Genomic DNA, 22,009 nt, shown 5'->3' with positions numbered 1-22,009 from the left:
CTAAACCTATAGTCATTCACTGTGATAATTAGAGTGCTATTGAAATCTCAAAACCTCTAGTTCAGTATCAACGGACCAAACATATTGAGGTTCATATGCACTATATCAAAGAGCTAATACATGAGTAGGTCATTGCATTAAAATATTGTCTAATAGTAGAGAAAGTTTTAGATATCTTCACCAAACCCTTCATTCAGGTCAAGTATATCCATTTGCGAGATCTCTTGGGGGTGCAAGATATTTCAGGAAGGGGAGTCCCTTGACTTCTCTCTTCTTTCTTATGGGAGGGATCTTTTCCTTACATAAGGTCTTCTTCTCTCTCATCTTCTTTATTTTACTTATCTCTCTTTTTGGGGGAGGGTTTTTCCCATGCAATTTTACCTCTTTGTCCATTTTCAGAGAGATTGCATTGCATTGCATTGTATTGCATCACATTATATGTAGAGCATTGCATTTTTTATTCTGATAATCCATTATTGGTCCATATTGTGCTAGTGTTTGAGCTTCTTTATCTTGGTGTTATTTTTCCCTACGAAAAATTATTATAGAGAGGAAGATCAATATAAGATAGTATGCGTAACAAAATAGAGTATATATGCTCATTAGAGAATGTCCTTTTCTCTACCTAAAGCCAGTGCTACTTTTTGAGGGCCATGGACATGATTTCAAAGGATAATAAATGAGAAAGTACTTGTGAGTTTGGATAATATAATTTTAGTTTCATAAATGCATGATGACCACATTGTACATCCATGTTTTTCTAATAGATGTAGAGTCAGTTGTAAGATAATCTTGGCTTCTCTAAATTCTAACAAATCTATTTTTGTTGTTCTTTATGTCAAATTTATTGAACACATTTCTGAAGATAGTTTTACTAGTGATGTTGAATGACTTGATGCTACTCTATATCTGAGTTTACCAAGCAATAATAATAGCTTGATTTTGACATGACTAGTCATTTGGAAGATGGTAAAAACCTGCATGGTCTCTATGCTACGAAGAAAATAAGATTAATGTTGTAGATAGTCTAATACTATTCATCAATGGTTTCCTCTTCCAATTTTTTTTGATGGAGTTCTACTAAGACATATTGAGCCATATAGATCCATTGACCTACTTGGATATTCCAAGTGAGAATTGGAAATTCTATTTCAGTTACACCTATAATTAATTTGCATATCAAAAGACCTCAAGATGGAAAAAATGAGACAACCTTGATACCAACAAGAACAAGTAGAAGCTAGAATTCATATAGGGAGAGTGAACAATGTGGAAAGATCAAAATTTTGGTAAGTCATTTAGACCTACCTACCTATCATTGTCCTAAAACATGTACATCAGATATAAATCCATATATAGACTTTGAAGATTCAAGTGATAATATAATCAAAACACAAAAAATTGCAAAGGTTCGATTAAAGGCTAAAAACTTAATGAAATCATTTCTTCATTATAAATGTTATCTAATATATAGTGTATGCACTAGTAAAAATATGCCTCAAGGTATGAATCCCTAGCCTTTCACTTAGAAACATGTACTTATCATAGTTAGTCATGGGACTGTCATCATTCGACAAAAAGTCTCATATCACTATTAGGAAAATCACATTTAAAACTTACATTAAAGATACAAAATAACCTTAGCTTAGGTATTAAATACATCTTTTGGTTTCTATTAAAATACACTTGAAATATGATTTGAAAAGTTTAGAAATATCGTCTCAAACTATGATAGATAATGACTTACTAGTTAGGATGTGGATCTGATTCTTGGAGTTCTTTGTGAAGGTTTTGTTATCTTAATAGTGTTTATGGATAAACCTTAAGATTATTCCAAAGGATGGAAGAATGATTTACCAAAATAGTGACGTTATGGTGACTAGTTAGAATTAGTTGTAGTGACTATCATAGTTGGACACAGAGGAGGGATTACACTAAGAAAATGCAAATGAGAGCATCCACATGAAAGACCACCAATACATCCATTTTATCATTCCATCAGTATAGGAAATAAGAGATATCCAAATCCCATATCACTTGCATGGCCACAAACACTACAACTAGTAGGACAAGTTCTTGAAGCAAGTATGCTTTATATTAGATAAGATTATACAAAGAAAAGACATTAATGAGAGAAATTTATGGGATAGCCTTATAGGTTTTGTTGGCGCTCAAAATTGTAGCCTCAATTTTAAGTACCATTGAGAAATTCAAGCCCTATAGACACTTTTTAATGCACATGTACTCGATTGTACCTTTGAGCCCCATGAGGTGTTTAATGTTTCTAACGCCTTTCATTCAGTGAGTCTAAGTGTTTCATGAAGTTAAAATGCCATTTTGAGTAATTTCGTGAAGTCCCGTTTTGAGCATTTGTATAATTTGCATTTTCACCTAAGTGTCAAAAAATGATAGGAGGCCATGTTTGCAAGTGAATATCTCACACCCAATAGTGTTTCATGACTTGCCACTTTGGAAGTATTTAGTGTCCATACCACAGCCTATGTTTTAGATTTTGAGTCATTTTGAGTCTGTTTGACTAGGTTTTGAATCCCTCAAAGTTGGTCTTTTAATGTTGTCATGCTGATGCAATTTGTTCTAAATTCTGAGAAGCCCCGTTTGACGAGTTATAACTTTGACCCAATTGACCAAAATGATGAAATTCATATTGCATTGCATTTTAGAGGTCAGAGACATGTTATGTTTAAATTTTGAGCTTATGACCAATCCGTTTGATCAGTTTTTAAATGCGATTCCAAATGCAATTTCTATCCTTTTACTAGTGTCAAGAAGTGCAGATTGATCAGTACCCCTGTTTGTGATGTTATAACTCCTAATATATGATAGGTGAGATCAAATGGATAATACCATTGTGTTTTCCTCTAAAAATACTCTAAGTATGCCAATTTTCAAATCTTGACGAATCTGTTTGCACACTTTCCTAGGTCAATTTCGTTTGCAAAAATCACTTTTTTGTCAGTGTTTCTAGTCTACAAATTTGAATAGCCCACTTTGACTACTCACCATTTGCACCCCATGACTCATCATGAGCCCAAATCATAGACTTATACTCTCCTCATGATAGAGAATCAATGCCACAATTTTTGTGGCCCCAAGTGTCAGTTTACCTAGTTTTCAAAGCCAACTCCAAATGCAATTTAGTGTTTTTTGACATGTTTTCTTGCAGGCGGTTTTGAGAGGTCAACTTTGACAGAGAATATATTTTGACCCCAAATTTTTCATGAGACAAGATTCAACAGGGTAAAACTATGTGGAACAAAGAATCAACATGTTTGATTTTGAAGCTCGGTCAGGTGTTTGGGTCAGTTTTTAAGGCCAGTCAAGAGACCTCATGGCACCAAATTCACAGTTGCAGAAAGAGGTAAAATAAGTTTTAAAATGTTAAAAAGTGATGCAAATTGATTTATTCTTCATCAAAATTGGTGTCATATGTTCTAAGGGATTTACTTGACAATTTAGTTGTCTGAAAATAATTTTTTTTTTAGCTGGACCCACTTTGGGTCCCGGCTAATTCTGACTGATTGTTGCAGAATGATAAGACATTAAGGTTTTAAAGTTTTCCATGAAAATATTATAATGCTTGTCATCACTTATAATTCTATAATTGATGCCTTTGGGAGGAATAGTTAGGTCCATCCTAGAAGTTGTAGCGATAGTTCCAGTATGTTGTCTATAGAGAATAATGTGGCCAACAGATCATAAGAGGTTATCCTTGATCTTAAAAGAGGTTTTGAAGTTGTGGGTGTTAATATGGATTTTCAATCTACTAGTGGTCATCACTTTTTATTTTCAAGGAGAGAACCATCTATTGTTTCTAGGGGCTGACAAAATTGCAATAAAGCAAGTCAGGGTTGCTACTGTGAAATCCCTTTCAGGAGTGGGTTCTCTTTGACTTGCTGCTGCATTTATCCAAAGATATTTTCTTGGAGAGAAAGTCTTGATCTCATCTCCCACTTGGGGGAATTACAAGAACATTTTCAATGATGCTGGTGTTCCTTGGTCAGAGTACCGATACTATGATCCCAAAATAGTGGGACTAGATTTTGAGGGGACGATTGCTGACATCAAGGCTGCCTCAAATGGCTCATTTATTTTGCTCCATGGTTGTGCACACAATCCAACTAGAATCAATCCAACTCTTGAGTAGTGGGAGAAAATTGCTGAAATTAGGTAATCCAGAAAGAGATCCACCAACAATGAAGTTACAAGCAAATGACAGTCAAGCAAAGGTGAAGAATTTATTGTTGGGATTTTGTTCTCTTGCATTTGGGTATGGAATGAAGTAATTGCCACTCAGCAAAAAGAAAGAACATTGGAAACCATGGAAAATAAAAAAAAGGTGAATGTGGGACTGCTCTTTTTGATGTTGCATACTAGGGATTTGCAAGTGGAAGCCTTGATGACGATGCAACATCTGTGTGGTGATTTATAAATCATGGAATGGAAGTTTTTGCTGCTCAGTCATATAGTGAGCACCTAGGGTTGTATGTAGAGTGAATAGGAGCTATCAGTCTTGTTTGCTCATTATCTGATAGTGCAATTAGGGTTAAGAGCCAACTCAAAAGACTTGCTAGACCAATGTACTCAAATCCTCCTGATTCATGGAGCTCAAATTGTGGAAAATTTTGTCAGTGATTCTGCTATGTTTGATGAATATAACCTATTTTAATGGAACTCTGGCACAAAGAGTAAAGGGATCTCTTACCTCTCATCTATGCCTAGGTTGAAAATGAACAGTGAGTTGGTGCATGCAGTAGCAATACTGTCAGCCATGTTTTGAAGCATCTTTTAAAATTGTATGACAATGGATGGGAAGTTCAAAGAAGCCACCGTGTTAAAAAGAAGTTCACAAGAAAGAAGCTGCATGCTTGAGAGGCAAAACAAATAAACAAGAAGGAAACATAGTCAAAAAGATATATCCCACATTCATCTTGGGAGGGACAATTTAGGTGTTTAAATACTAAAAGACACAATATGTGTAGTGTCTAAAGAGAAGAGCCTTTTGAAAGGCCACTTGCACACGGGGCCCCCATGGCCAACTTGGACATGGTTGACAGCTGGATCCAATGTAAGCAATAGTTTGAGCAAATATTGAAGCATGCTGATGTGGTGAGATGCACTAGGATGATGCCATGTGTCTGGATCATGTGGTTGGTGCATTCTTGCAAAATAAAGTTGCACAAGGTTTAAAGAATGCGAGAATGCACCTTGCTTACACGTGTCCATGGGCATCACTCAGAATTGACATGGCATCTCTATAATAGAGAAATAAGGTGGACCTAGCGATGAATCCAGAGATGACATGTGGTGACCGACAAAAGCTCAGATGATGGAGGCATCAAATCGTGCCACATAGCGAGATGGACGGTGGGTGCTTTCCCACAATACAAAGGTGCAAGGTGGTTAAGAAATGCAGGGAAGCAGGTAAGCACCACATGGTAGCAAGCTTGGGCTTGCAATGATGTGGTGTTAGAGATCGACCAATCAGAGGTTGTCACGTGGCACTTGGTCAAAGGAGGGTTGACCTTGAATGGAGACATAAGGGAAAATAATAAAATAATTTTAAAATTTTTTCTCAAAAAGTGTCTACATTTCAGATTTTAAATCTGAAGAAGCATTTTCTAAAGTTTAGACTTTAGAAATTTTAAATTGTTGCAAAAAATTTAGTTGCAGACCTGAGCCATGTAACAGGGGAGTGATTTTCAAAATGGCTTTTTGGAGGTTCCTGGTAAGAAAATATAGTTATATTATATATCACCAAAATTGGGAGAAACTAAATTTTTTGATTATGAAGTTGGTTTTTGCATAGAACATCGCCGATTCAAGCTATAGGAGGTTTTTTTTCTCTTAGATTGATTTATGTGTTTTATCAGGTGTTTTGAGTCACCAATTGCAAAATTCAATGGAAAAACACCTAAAACACATTTAGTGACTCTTGTATCAAGTTATTTTGAGTATTTGTGGTGTTTTGGCTAAAAATTGATCAATTGGTACATATCCTCGTTTAGTTAGCAAATCTTTGTCTTTTGCTGAGATATTTTACATTTGGAAAGGCAAGACATAAAGGATATGATTAGCAGTTGATTGGAGAAGGTAGAGAGAGGTTATTCAGTTGCAAGGGATAGAATTTCAAGCAAACATATGTCAGGCATAGATTAGATCCAAGAATTCCTTCATCCTATATCATTCTTTCTCTCTTTCATGGTAAGGGTTGGTAGTTTTCTCTGTGATACTAGTAGGGTTCTAGTGTTCTATTTTGAAACTAGGATTGTTGATGGTTTTGCTTCCTATCTATTGAGTTGTGCTCTAACAGTGAAGACACACATATGCTTTTATGCAACTTTTGAGTTCATTTCATGTATTATTACTTTGAGATAATGGGAATTGATGCTAGATTATGTGAATTATCTAGAGATTCATTTAGTTTTACCAGTTTATGTATTCAGTCTTTCCAAGGATGAATATAAAAGAGGATTTACACGAATTATCTGGGTTTCCTTATTCTATCTCCTAATTATTCATATGCCATTAACTTTATAATTGAGTGAATAAGGTTTATTTAATTTAAGATAGCTTGGATGGGTTGTGTATTAGATCTATTGTTGCTTCTAACTTAAGGAGTTAGGTAAATGCTTTAATGTTCTGATAGGGTTTCTAGGTGTATGCAGGGGATATTTTGTAAGAATGGGATTTGGGGATTTTAGTTGACAAACTTAATTGTAAGGCAATCAAGTTAGGTCATCCTGCTAGTAATGACTCAATATTTTAATGGATAAGGCACTGGTCACTAAATCAGATGCAAGTTGATATGAATGTCATTTGCACAAATCATTTTAATCAAATAAATTTAGTTCTTCATGTTTTGTAGTGGGCTGAAAGGAATTAACCCTCACTCATCTTATGAATTTCATAAATTTTCATTTAGCTACTATAGATCTGTGTTATTGCATGAGTTATTAGGAGATAAAAGGAGTTTTAATTTGCAGTAAATAGGTTTAGATTTATGTTTAAATTGCACTGGTACCATACATCAGAACCTCAAGGTTAACCCACTTAGGTCTTGCAAAGATTGAAGTGAAGAAGGAGTTATGCCTTATAGTTGGCCCAGTGTTTGAAAGGATATGTTGATAAATGTAAGTTAGCTACCCCTAGATGTGTCTTATTCTCATTGGGGTAATTGGAAACTGGTAGCGTTTTCAAACACCAACAAAATGGTGACTTGACTGGGGACTGTATTGAATCTGAATGATAAACAAACCTTGAGAATTTGAAAGAAGAAGATTCAATACAGGAAGAGAAGTGCATGGAAAAGGTTTCAATAGTAAATTCTTTGATGCGTTTTTCCAATTTTCTTACTTAAATGTCATGCACCCCAGTGATGCTTTTTTTTATGATAGCAATATATTTGAAGGATTGAATGCAGATTGTGTTGCTACTAAGTTTTATTTTCAATCAATTTAGTCACTTTGGTTTTCAAAATACTATTGTAAATTTAGAGTCAGAATTGTTTCAAAAGGTGTGTTCTCTATTCAAAGTGTTTGATAGTTTGCAAATTCTACGAATTGGAAGTCCAGTTCAGATCTGTCATGTTATAAATCATATGTTATAAATCTTTCTCACAATTGTGAGTGGCAACTCTCTAAAAGATCTCTGAACTAGTGTAGATCGGTTACATCTAAATGTTTTTAGGACTTTTCAATTCAATTGTGTAGATCTAAAAGTTATGATAAGTTTTAAGAAAGAAGAGAGATATGTGTGTTCTTGACTAATGAGTTTCAAAGTGTTGATTTATTTTCTGTCATAAGAGTTTTTGAATGATAAAAATGAATCATAGTAGTGATTTCATTTAGTTCTCCTCAAGGAGATGATGACTCTATAAGGATTCAATTAGTGGTGTAAGGAATTGAGATTAGCACCAGTGCCAAACCAACAGATCAGTGGTTTCAACATCAACACTTGAGGTATTTTATTTTTGTGATGTTATTCTTTTCATGAAAGAAATTGGTATACGTGTGTCTTCTCCATCAAGTGATTTTCAGCACTAGGAGGAGGAGAATAATGTAATAAGTTTTATACACTTCATGGGAATAAGTTTTAGCTTGTAAATTTTTTGTAAGTGTTTGAAGTGATTCATTGGTAGAAGGTTGTATAGATCCACTACAAATTACAAATCAGAATTAGTGTTGATGAGTGTCAATGTTTTGAAGAATGACAAGTCTCCTTTCATCAAGTATGAAGCTGATCAGTAAAGTTTCTAGATCTATTTCTACCAAGTGGTATATGCCATTATGTTTTGATGGTATTCATGGTTTCCCCAATGTCATTCCTAATGATGTTAGAAATAAGTTGCCTAAGTTTAATGGGAACTATCTTGTTTCAGCTAGTCATCATGTTGAATTGTTCAGTGATTTGATGGGTGACTATGAGATTGCTCATGAGGACGTGCACATGAAGTTATTTGTTCAAACTTTGGAAGGTGATGGTAGAGACTAGTTTTCTTTTCTACCAGCATGTTCTTTTTCATCTTGAGGTGAGTTGCATTCTGCCTTCATGGAGCAATTTGGAGAAAGGATAAGCATATATGATTCTTATAATAATTTTTTAAGGATTCACATTGAGGATGGTGAACTTGTTCCTCAATTCAATATTAGATTTGCAAAATTTTTGAGTGAGATCCCTAAGAGTTATAGACCCGATGATCAAATGTGTTTATCTGTTTACTTTGATGCATTTGACAAGAAAATGAATTATCTACTAAGGGATAAAGAACCACAAACATTATATCAAGCTTTTATGACCACTGGGGATATTAAGAATAATTTAAAGTATGGATTGATTAGAGGTCATTTTTCTAAGAATGATTTCTGGTATGATGTGTTTGAAAGAAAAATGGAACATAGTGTTGACTCTTCAGTTTCAAATAAGAATATCAACAAACCTATTGTAAGTGTTAAGCAGATTGAAATTTCAAATCAGAATGTGTGTATAAGGAAGGTTAGTCCCGACGCAAATGAAGACACACATGTTTTTGATGCTACAACAGTAGGATGTATTTTAGACATTAATAGGGTTCAACATTATATTGATTTTATGAATCAAGGTTTAGTTACAGAAGTAAGTTCTTCTCATGATAATTATATATATGATGATGTAACTAATGCTTCAAAATTTGAGGTTACTGCACCAAGGTCTTAGTCTTGTGCAAGTTAGGATACTGAGAGTTGTCTCTCTCATCATGAGTTTGATGTTTCTGATCCGACATTCCATGGAGAGGTAAAACGAGATGAAGAGTGTGAATCACATTTATATCAATCACAGTCAGAAGAACATAGTGCACATGTTTGTAATGCTTCAGTAGTAGATGATAAGATAGATTCACTTGATGAATAAGATATGCAAGAAATGATTTCTCTTCTTCATAGATTGCATCATGTTGAGAACGTTAATAAATCTGAATTTGAAAGATATTCATCGCAATATGAGTATGAACAAGCTGGAAGTCATGTTTCAAGTGATGATGATAAAGTTGCCGATTCGATGTATTATGAAGAAGACTCATGTGAAGATAATAATGAGAGTGGTTACTCAAATCAAAGTGAGGAAAATGATGTTACATGTTTGTCTTCACACAAGTTTGATGCTAATTGGGAAGGAGAAAGCAATGATGATGATGGACATTCATACGAAGGTTAAGGTATGAATTCTTTTTCTAAATTTGAAAAAGAAAGTGCATCTCAATTTTTATGTTATACAAATCAGTTAGTCAATGAAGATTTTGAGAATGATTTGTCCTCAAGGTATGAAGATAAAGAAATGTTGAATCCAATTAATGCTAATGAATTTGAATATGAAGATTTTAGTGAAGAGTTGTCAAGTGTTCTTATATTAGATAGTAATTTTCTAGCATGTAGTGAGGGGTTTAGGAATGAATCATTATCTATCTGTAATGGTTATCCTAAACAAGATAATGAAGAGAATGTAATTATAGACACTATATGTTTGGTAGAAGAAATAAAAAGTGAGTCTTCATATAGTTCTAATTTTTCTTCATACACTGAAAGTTTCCATGAGGATGAAATGGGTAATGGTTTTAAAGTGTTTACTAATGCTTTATATCATGAAGATCCTGACAATGAACAACCCATCTTTTGTCCAAATGTTCAAAGAGGATCCTTGCATGGAGTTATTAATCCATTGTTTGAAGAAGACATGGAAGTTTTAGATTTAGTTGAGAATGATTTTAATAATGATACATTATCCTACTACTGTAAGAGGTTAGATTGTTCTACTTTTGAGTTTGATAGTGCAAATGATGATTATGTTGCATCTTATGAGATTGATAATAAGGTGTTTGATGAAGTAATTAGTGAAAATCAGCATGCACCTTATAGCAAGTTTTGTGATGAATACTTTAATGTGACAACTAATCCATTTGCTAATTGTGAAGAATCATTGAAGGACTTCAGATTATTTTCAAATTCTAACATTGTGATATGTGTGAGTAAAAATCTGATTGCTCATGTGAATATCATCCAGTTATACACAAGGATACACAATTTCTAGAGATGTGTGATCCCTTTCTCCAAGTTGAATATGAAGCTTTCATATTCGAGAGTGATAACATGCATGCATCATTCATTGAAGAGGATTTTCAGTTTGAGATTTATAGTTGTGAGTATGCTGATCAAAACTTTTGTAATGAGCAATTTCTAGAAAATGAAGCTAGTTGTTATATGCATTATGAAAGTGAAGTTGTAGATTCAGTTTTGCCAAGTGAGTTTTGAGATGTTGATATGATTGGTGAGACTGATAGAAAGAATATTCATAGCTTACCTCATGATGAAAGAGATGAAAATAAGATTTATGAAAAAGGTAAGAAGTTTTGTTGAAGTTCAGTGGCCCGGGGTCATCACTTGTACATAGTAGAGGTAGTTGTTTTTGCTTTCAATAAAGCTGTTCGAGAGATTTTTTTGCTGTCAAGTGTGTGGTTTGCTTCTTCTAGAGATCTAAATCCTTTCCATACCCACAAGGGACATGCATACCCAGATAGAGCCACTATTGGTGCTCAAAATTGTAGCCCTGATTTTGAGTACCATTGAGAAATTCAAGCCCTATAGACACTTTTTGATGCACATGTACTCAACTATACCTTTGAGCCCCATGACGTGTTTAATGTTTCTAACACCTTTCATTCAATGTTTCTAATTGTTTCATGAAGTTAAAATACCATTCTGATTCATTTCGTGAAGTCTCGTTTTGAACATTTGTATAATCTGCATTTTTACCTAAGTGTCAAACAACGACAAGAGGCCATGTTTGCAAGTAAATATCTCACACTCAGTAGTGTTTCATGACTTGCCACTTTGGGAGTATTTAGTGTCTATACCAAAGAGCCTATGTTTCATATTTTGAGTCATTTTGAGTCTGTTTAACTAGGTTTTGAATCCCTCAAAGTTGGTCTTTTAATGTTGTCATGCTGATGCAATTTGTTCAAAATTCTGAGAAGCCCTGTTTGATGAGTTATAACTTTGACCCAGTTGACCAAAATGATGAAATTTATATTGTGTTGTATTTTAGAGGTCAAAGACATGTTATGTTTAAATTTTGAGCTTATGAGGAATCCGTTTGATCAGTTTTCAAATGTGATTCCAAATGCAATTTCTATCCTTTTACTGGTGTCAAAAGTGCAGATTGATTAGTACCCCTATTCGTGCCATTATAACTCATAATTCATGATAGGTGAGATTGAATGGATCATTCCATTGTATTGTCCTCTAAAAATACTCTAAGTGTACCAATTTTCAAATCTTGACGAATCCGTTTGCACACTTTCCCAGGTCAATTCCATTTGCAAAAAATCACTTTTTTGTTAGTGTTTCTAGTCTGCAAATTTGAGTCGCCCACTTTGACTGCTCGCCATTTCTGCCCCATGATTTTTCATGAGCCCAAATCATAGATTTATACTCTCCTCGTGACAAAGAATCAATGCCCTAGTTTTCATGCCCCCAAGTGTCAGTTTACCCAGTTTTCAAAGTCAACTCTAAATGCAATTTACTATTTTCTGACATTTTTTTTGCAGGTAGTTCTAAGAGGTCAACTTTGATAGCAAATATCTTTTGACCTCAAATTCATCACGAGACAAGATTTGACAGGGTAAAGGTATGTGGAACATAGAATCAACATGTTTGATTTTGAAGCTCGGTCAGGTGTTTGGGTTAGTTTTTAAGGCCAGTCAAGAGACCTCCTGGCACCAAATTCAGTTGCAGAAAGAGGTAAAATAAGTTTTAAAATGTTAAAAAGTGATGCAAATTGATTGATTCTTCATCAAATTAGTGTTAGATGTTCTAAGAGATCTACTTGACAGTCTAGTTGTCTAAAAATGAATTTTTTTTTAGCTAGACCCACCTTGAGGCCTGACTAATCCGACTGATTATTCCAGAATGATAAGACATTAAGGTTTTAAACTTTTCCATGAGAAGATTATAATGGTTGTCATCACTTATAATTCTATAATTTATGCCTTTGGGAGGAATAGTTAGGTCTATCCTAGAAGTTGTAGCGACAATTCCAGTATGTTGTCTATAGAGAATAATGTGGCTAGTAGATCATAACAGGTTATCCTTGATCTTAAAAGAGGTTTTGAAGTTGTGGGTTTTAATATGGATTTTCAATCTACTAGTGGTCATCACTTTTTATGTTCAAAGAGAGAACCGTCTATTATTTCTGGGGGCTGACAACATTGCAATAAATCAAGGCAGGGTTGCAACTGTGGAATCCCTTTCAGCAACATGTTCTCTTCGGCTTGCTGCTACATTTATCCAAAGATATTTTGCTAGAGAGAAAGTCTTAATCTCATCTCCCTCTTGGGGGAATCACAAGAACATTTTCAATGATGCTAACTTTCCTTGGTCAGAGTACTAATACTATGATGCCAAAACAGTGGGACTAGATTTTGAGGGGATGATTGCTAACATCAAGGCTGCCCTAAATGGCTCATTTATTTTTCTCCAGGGTTGTCCACACAATCCAACTGGAATCAATCCAACTCTTGAGTAGTGGGAGAAAATTGCTGAAATTAGGTAATTGAGAAAGAGATCCACCAACAATGAAGTTACAAGCAAATGACAGTCAAGCAAAGGTGAAGAATTTACTATTTGGATTTTTTTTTGTTGCGTTTGGGTATGGAATGAAGTAATTGTCACTTAGCAAAAAGAAAGAACATTGGCAACTATGGAAAATTAAAAAAAAGGCAAACGTGGGACTACTTTCTTTGATGTCACATGTTGGATAATGTTGTCCTTGATGTCACACAAATGTCATAGCAGTCATTAGTCTCAAGTTCATCGAGCTCAGACAGTCTGCAATGCAATCTATAGTGCCAACCAAGCTCACTCGATCATTGAAGGAAATGTGGAAGATAGTGTTAACCAAGATAACTCGATCAACAAAGGAAAGGTGAAAGGTAGTATTCATCGAGCTCACTCGGTCAACGAAGAAAATGTGGAAATCAGTGCTAATCGAGCTTCACTCGGTCTCCAAAGGGTAGTTTCCATCGATCTCACTCGGTCATCAAAGGAATCATGAAGAAGTCAGTATTAATCGAGCGCACTCAATTATCTTAGGAAACTCAGTACTTACCGAGTTCTCCTGGTGATTGAAGGATTGTCATGAAGTTCACTGTATTAACCAAGCTCAGTCGGTTAACACAGGAATTATTTTTTGAACAAAGTTTACCATGCAGGGTCGGCCAGTATAGGGATTTGCAAATTAATTACTTCTAGTTGACTGTTGTAATTGTTTTTTTAGTCAGTGATTCGAGCCGACTAAGATAATCTGAAAGGTATATATGGTCATTCAAAGTTATGAATTAAAGTGTGTGTGATTGTGAAAAAAGAAGTTATGAATGCGAATTATAGTATGAAATGAAAAGGTGAATGTTGAGCAAAGTCTGATGAAGGATCAGATGTGTTGAAGGAGCTATAAAGTTACATTTGATCAGTAAGGATCCAGTCAAGAATAACAGAGATCTATAATCAACAAAGATAAGTTGTACATAATATCAGGTCACTTCATTTTTGCTTTCTAACCATTGTAACAGTGAATTCAAAATCTCTTAACAGAGTTGGTTTAACAACCATTCAATAAATCCTCTAACAAGGTGACAGTTCAGTTGAATTATTCTAAAGACCTATAGCAAGGCCACTGCTAACAGGGTGATTAAATCCTTTAATAGGGTCACACCTAACAGTGTGTTTTTGTAACCTTTAACAGGGTTGGCTCCTAACAGGGCTCACTTCAGAAGAGTGAAAAATAGTATCTAGTTACATTGGTGGTTTTTACCATATTGGGTTTCCACGTTAAATCTAGTGTCTCTTGTGTTCTTAATTGCTGAATTGCTTTGTGCATGATAACATATCAGTTCTTAATATTTATCATTTGTTGCATTATCAAGTTTCATTATTTTACATTAATCAGAACAAGGGTATATTCAGACATCTTAGGGACTGTGAAAAGTTTTTGTAGTAACTAATTCACCCCCTCCCCCTCTCAGTTACTCTATTCTCATTCCCAAAAATTGGTATCAGAGCTTTTGGTGCTTGCAAGAAAATATTTCAAGGATCTAAGCCAAAGATCAAGATGTCTTACAAAAGAGAAATTCCAAAACTCAATAGAGATAACTTCTCCGCATGGCAAGGATTGATGAGACTTCATCTGGCTATTGTTGGTGATACTGGACTAAAATACCTTGAAGACAAATATGAAGAACCTCCTGGCACATTGTCTGTCAATGACATTGCTGAAAAGAAGACTCACAAAAATATGATGATAGACATAGCATCCGCTCTCAGTTATGAAGAATTTGATGACATTAAGGACTACAAAATTGCCTTTGAGATGTGGAACAAGCTAAAAGAAATCTATGGAGGAGATGATAATGTGAGAAGAGAAAAAGTAGAAAGTCTAAGAGGACAATTTGATCAAATGAGGATGAGAGAGGATGAAAACATCGCAAAATATGTTGAAAGAGTTAAAGCATGTGTGAGTGCAATCAGAGCATCTGGAGGTGATATCAAAGGAGAAATAGTTATAAGCAATGTTCTTAGAACCTTGCTTCCCATTTATGCAATCAAATTTTCTGCAATTCAGGAAAGAAGGTGTGAAGCAAATCATCAGATAAATCTTGAGGCCATAGTTGGAAGACTAATTGCATTTGAACTAGATAACTTTGACAACTATGTTCCAACCTCCAAGAACATTGAATCAACATTTCAAGCCAAGCTCTCACTCAAGGAGAAAAACAAAAAGGAGAAGGAATCTCAGTTAGAAAGTGAAAATGAATCAAGCCAAAGTTTAGACAATGACCTCGAAGTGATTGAAGCTCTACTAGCAAAGAAATATTCTAGAGGCAGAGGAAAATACAAAGGTAAAGTTCCTCTGATCTATTTTTCTTGTGAAGAAATTGGTCATATTGCAGCAAGGTGTCCAAACAAGCAAAACAATGATGAAAAGAAAGATTACAAATGGAATGGTAAGAAAGACTTCAAATCATCCAAAAGTAAGAAATCATGCTTCATGGCAGAAAATTCTAAAGATTTTGATAATAGTGAGGATGAAATTGTTTATATTGCTATTAGAGATGATTCTGACAGTGATGAAGAAGATAAAATGTCACTTGTTTCTCATATAAGTAAGAATGATACATGGATTATAGACAGTGGTTGCTCACATCATATGACTGGTGATAAAACTAAGTTTGATCAGTTTGAAGTCTATGATGGTGGTAGTGTAAGGTTTGGTAATAATGAACCTTGTTTCATAAAAGGAAGAGGAAGAATCTGCCTAACCAAAGAACTTGTATGTAATAATGCCTATTGGGTTGAAGGTCTTAAACATAATTTGCTAAGTGTGGCACAGTTACTCAATACTGGATTCAAGGTGGAATTCATGCATGGAAAGGCAAGACTGTTGAATGAGCAAGGAAAGCTGATAGGATCTGGCACCCAAACTAAAGGTAACTTGTTCTATCTAGAACTTGGTGAATGCTCATGTTTTATTGCTTAAATTGAAGAAAGTTGGTTATGGCATAAAAGGTTGTGTCATGTCAATTTTGATAATCTGGTAAAAATAAGCAAATTCAAGAAAGTGAGAGGCATTCCTAACATTAAGAAACCTTAGGTTGGTCTATGCAAGAATTGTCAGATTGGTAAAATGGGAAAGACTAGTTTTAAAAGTAAGAACTATCAGTCTGAAGATATATTAGAAATTGTGCATACTGATTTATGTGGACCCATTGGAATAGAAAGCTATACTGGAGAAACGTTTTTCATTCTTTTTGTTGATGACTACTCAAGAATGATGACTGCCATGTATCTAAGGAATAAATCAGAAGCATTTGAGAAATTCAAATGGTATTTGGCAAGAGTAGAAAAAGAAACAAGAAAAAGAATAAAATGCTTAAGGTTAGACAGAGGTGGTGAATTCATCTCACATGAATTCAACAACTTCTGCATTGAAAAAGGTATTAGAAGACAAGTCTTAGCACCAGGAACTCCTAAACAAAATGGAATAGCTGAAAGAAGAAATAGATCCATCATGGATTGTGCAAGAACCCTAATGATAGAAAAGAACATTGCTATCAAATACTGGAAGGAAGCCATCAGCACTGCAGTTCATACCTTAAACCGAGTACAGTTGAAGAAGGACTCATTCAAAACTCCAAATGAATTATGGTATGGCTACAAACCCAATGTAAGTTATCTGAAAGTATTTGGAAGCAAATGTTATATTTTGAAAGAATCTAGAAAAGGAAAATTTGATGTAAAAGGTGGTGAAGGAATATTTTTAAGATATTCTTGCAAAAGAAAAGCATATAGATGTTTAAATCTATCCACTCACAAAGTCATAGAAAGTGCACATGTGAAAGTTGATGAGTTTGCAGACAAATCTGAAGAAGAAAGCAAAAAGGTACCTGAAGATTACAGAAGATTTTTTTACATTGAACTAGATAGTATACCAAGCATACCGTTCACTCAAGAATCCTCAACTCCTGAGTCATCAGTAACCGAGTTGCAAAAAGTTCAAACTGAGCCACAACAACACTCAGACATTACCGAGCTAGTGTCTACCGAGTCTGAAGCACCTGCGCCAATTCTTACCAAGCCAAAATAGCCTGAACATGAAATTGAAGCACAAGGAGATAGCAATGAAACTCATTCAAGAGACAAAGAACTTGTATTAGCTAAATATGTCAGAAGACATCATGCATCAGATCAGATCATTGGAGACAAATCTGAAGGAACCTTGACAAGAAGCAAGCTGAAAAATACTTGTTTACTTGTTGATTTTGAACCTAGAAGAATTAAAGATGCATTGGCAAATGATAGTTGGATTGAGGCAATGAACGAGGAAATAAAACATATAGAGAAGAACAAGACATGGACTCTTGTACCCGGGCCTAAAAATAAGAATGTAATTGGAACCAAGTGGGTAATTAGAAACAAGTTGACTGAAGATGGTAAGGTATCCAGAAACAAAGCCAGATTGGTATGCAAAGGATACTATCAAGAAGAAGGCATAGATTATGGAGAAAACTTTGCTCCTGTTGCAAGATTGGAAGGAGTCAGAACCTTACTTGCATATTCTGCTCACAAAGGATTCAAAGTTTATCAGATGGATGTCAAGTCAGCATTCCTCAATGGAATATTGGATGAAGAGGCTTACATTGAACAACCTGAAGGTTTTGTTGATCCAGATAAAAAGGACATGGTCTGCAAATTACACAAGGCACTATATGGTCTAAAACAAGCCCCTAGAGCATGGTATGAAAGATTGCATAACTATCTTATTCAGATTGGTTTTCAAAGAACTAATGATAATAGTAGCTTGTATATAAAGGAAGGACGAGATAATAAGATTGTCTTGGCAGAAATATTTGTAGATGATACTGTTTTCACAGGGCATGATGATCTTTGCAAATAATTTTTAGAACAAATGAACAAGGAATTTGAAATGTCTATGTTTGGTGAAATAAAATTCTTTGTTGGTCTTCAAATTCAACAAAATAAGAATGGCATCTACATCACTCAATCAAAATACATCAAGGAGATATTGAAAAAGTTTGGTATGGAGGACTGTAAACCTGTTGGAACTCCTATGTGTACTGGATTGAAACTTACCAAAGATGATGAATCCAAAGAGGTAGATCAAACATTGTATAGATCTATGATTGGAAAATTGCAATACATAGTTCATACTAGGCCAGATATTGCCCTTGCAGTTGGTATTGTTGCAAGATTTTCAGCAAAGCCTTTACCTAAGGATGCATTTTTGTATCTCAGAGGTAAGTTAGGGGTCATTCCCCTATCTGAAGTCCACTAAAAATAAGTTCTAATGATGCATCAACGCATACAATATTGAAGATCTATTTGTTGATGCAGTTTAATCAGAAATCATTGCATATGAATCAGTACTAAAGGTACATTGCAATTCACTTAACTTCTGTTGTCTTTGCCATGTGTTGTCAAAGAGGAAGAGATTTACTGTCATATCCTTATGAAATTTTTGAGATTTGAAAATTTTTCCATGAAGTCCCTTAACAGAGGGAGATTATTGAAGGAGGGAGAAGTCTGTTATCTTGTTAGAGTTGTTTTCAAAATTTCATTGTTATGACATGTTGTGTTGCCATCAATGCCAAAGAGGGAGATTGTTGGATAATGTTGTCCTTGATGTCACACAAATGTCATATTAGTTATTAGTCTCAAGTTCACCGAGCTTAGACATCTGCAATGCAATCTACAGTGCCAACTGAGCTCACTCGATCATCGAAGGAAATGTGGAAGACAGTGTTAACCAAGATAACTCGATCAACAAAGGAAAGGTGAAAGACAGTATTCACCGAGCTCACTCAGTCAATGAAGGAAATGTGGAAGTCAGTGCTAACCGAGCTTCACTCAGTCTCCAAAGGGTAGTTTCCACTGAGCTGACTTGATCATCAAAGGAATCATGAAGAAGTCAGTATTAATCAAGCTCACTCGGTTATCTTAGGAAACTCAGTACTTACCAAGTTCTCTCAGCAATTGAAGGATTTTCACGAAGTTCGCTGTATTAATCGAGCTCAGTCAGTTAACATAGGAATTATTTTTTGAACAAAGTTTACTGTGCAAGGTTGGCCAGTATAGGGATTTGCAAATTAATTACTTCTAGCCGACTATTGTAATTGTTTGTTTAGTCAGTGATTCGAGCTGACTAAGATAATTTGAAAGGTATATATGGTCATTCAAAGTTATGAATTAAAGTGTGTGTGATTGTGAAAAAAAAAGTTATGAATGCGAATTATAGTATGAAATGAAAAGGTGAATGTTGAGAAAAGTCTGATGAAGGATCAGATGTGTTGAAGGAGCTGTAAAGTTGCATTTGATTAGTAAGGATCCAGTCAAGCATAATAGAGATTTGTAATCAGCAAAGATAAGTTGTACATTATATTAGGTCACTTCATTGTTGCTTTCTAACCATTGTAATAGTGAATTCAAAATCTCTTAACAGAGTTGGTTTAACAGCCATTCAATAAATCCTCTAACAAGGTGACAGTTCAATTGAATTGTTCTAAAGACCTCTAGCAAGGCCACTCCTAACAGGGTGATTAAATCCTTTAACAGGGTCACACCTAACAGTGTGTTTTTGTAACCTTTAATAGGGTTGGCTCCTAACAGGGCTCACTTCAGAAGAGTGAAAAATAGTATCTAGTTACATTGGTGGTTTTTCCCATATTGGGTTTCCACGTTAAATCTGGTGTCTCTTGTGTTCTTAATTGCTGAATTGCTTTGTGCATGATAACATATCAGTTCTTAATATTTATCATTTGCTGCATTATCATGTTTTAGCATTTTACATTAATCAGATCAAGGGTATATTCAGACATCTTAGGGACTGTGGAAAGTTTTTGTAGTAACTAATTCACCCCCTCCCCCTCTCAATTACTCTATTCTCATTCCCAACAGTCACATACTAGGGATTTGCAAGTGGAAGCCTTGATGATGATGCAACATCTGTGTGGCTATTTGTAAATCACAAAATGGAATTTTTTCTTGCTCAGTCATATAGCGAGCACCTAGGGCTATATGTAGAGCGAGTAAGAGCTATCAATGTTGTTTTCTCATCATCTAATAGTGCAATTAGGGTTAAGAGACAACTCAAAAGACTTGCTAGACCAATGTAGTCAAATCCTCCTGATTCATGGAGCTCAGATTGTGGCAAATGTTGTCAGTGATTCTGCTATGTTTGTTGAATAGAACCTATTTCAATGGAACTCTAGCACAAAGAGTAAAGGGATCTCTTACCTCTCATCTATACCTGGGTTGAAAATGAACAGTGAGTTGGTGCATGTAGCAACAATGCCATCAACCCTATTTTGAAGCATTTTTAAAAATTGTATGACAATGGATGGGAAGTTCAAAGAAGTTGCCATGTTAAAAATAATATCACAAGAAAGAAGCTACATGCTTGAGAGGTAGAATGTGCAAACAAGAAGGAAACATAGTCAAAAAGATATATCCCACATTCATCATGGGAGGGACATTTTAGGTGTTTAAGTACTAAAAGACACAATATGTGTAGTGTCTAAAGAGAAGAGCCTTTTGAAAGGCCGCTTGCGTGCATGGCCCCCGTGGCCAACTTGGACGTGGTTGATAGCTGGATCTAATGTAAGCAAAATTTTGAGCAAACATTGGAGCGTATTGATGTGGAAAATCATGTGGTTGGTGCATTCCATCAAAATGGAGTTGCATGAGGTTTAAAGAATGTGAGAATGCACCTTGCTGAATGTGTCAGTGGGCCCCACTTAGAAGTGACGTGACATCTATATGATAGAGAAATGAGGTGGACCCAGCAACAAATCCAGAGATGACACGTGGTGACCGACAGAAGCTCAAATGATGGAGGCATCAGATCGGCCACATGGCGAGATGGACAGTGGGTGCTTGCTTGCAATACGAAAGTGCAAAGTGGTTAAGAAATGTAGGGAAAAAGGTAAGCGCCATGTGGCAACGGGCCCAGGCCTGTGATGATGTGGCATTAGAGATCGACCAATCAGAGGCCCTAATCAGAGGCCATCACATGGCACCCGATCAAAGGAGGGTCGACCTTAGATGGAGACATAAGGGAAAATAATAAAATAATTTTGAAATGTCTTTTAAAAATGTTTTCTCAAAAAGTGTCTACATTTTAGATTTTAAATCTGAAGAAGCATTTTCTAAAGTTTAGACTTAAGAAATTTTAAATTTTTGCAAAAAATTTAGTAGCAGACATGAGCCATGTAACAGGGGAGTGATTTTCAAAATGGCTTTCTCGAGGTTCTTGGTAAGAAAATATAGTGATATTATATATTGCCAGAATTGGGAGAAATTGAATTTTCCAATTATGAAGTTGGTTTTTGCATAGAATGCCATTGATTCAAGCTACAAGAGGTTTTCTCTCTTAGATTGATTTACATGTTTTATCAGGTGTTTTAAGTCACCAATTGTAAAATTCAGTGGAAAAACACCTAAAAAACATTCAGTGACTTTTGTATCAAGTTATTTTGAGTATTTGTGGTGTTTTGGCTAAAAATTGATCAATTGGCACATATCCGGGTTTAGTTAGCAGATCTTTGCGTTTTGCTGAGATATTTTACATTTGGAAAGGCAAGACATAAAGGATATGATTATTAGAAGATGGGAGAAGGTAGAGAGAGGTAATTTAGTTGCAAGGGATATAATTTCAAGCGGACACATGTCAGGCATAGATCAGATCCAAGAATTCCTTCATCCTATATCATTCTTTCTCTCTTTCATGGTAAGGGTTCACAATTTTCTCTGTGATACCAGTAGGGTTCTAGCGTTCTACTATGAAATTAGGATTATTGATGGTTTTGCTTCTTTTCTATTGAGCTGTACTCTAGCAGTGAAGACCACGCATCCGCTCTTGTGCAGATTTTGAGTTCATTTCATGTATTGTT

The 22,009-nt window shown here is 35.1% G+C and overlaps 1 pseudogene; it reads left to right on the top strand.

Annotated features, from left to right (window-relative positions):
• Positions 1-3,700: 3,700 nt before the first annotated feature.
• On the top strand, positions 3,701-4,687 carry LOC149554009 (aspartate aminotransferase P2, mitochondrial pseudogene; annotated as a pseudogene).
• Positions 4,688-22,009: the final 17,322 nt, after the last annotated feature.

This window comes from Cupressus sempervirens, chromosome 6, assembly GCF_028749045.1.
Source record: "Cupressus sempervirens isolate cs-2001-9-10 chromosome 6, ASM2874904v1, whole genome shotgun sequence".
NCBI lineage: Eukaryota > Viridiplantae > Streptophyta > Pinopsida > Cupressales > Cupressaceae > Cupressus > Cupressus sempervirens.
The sequence above is the reverse complement of the archived record's forward strand: the minus strand, read 5'-3'. Positions and strand labels throughout refer to the sequence as shown.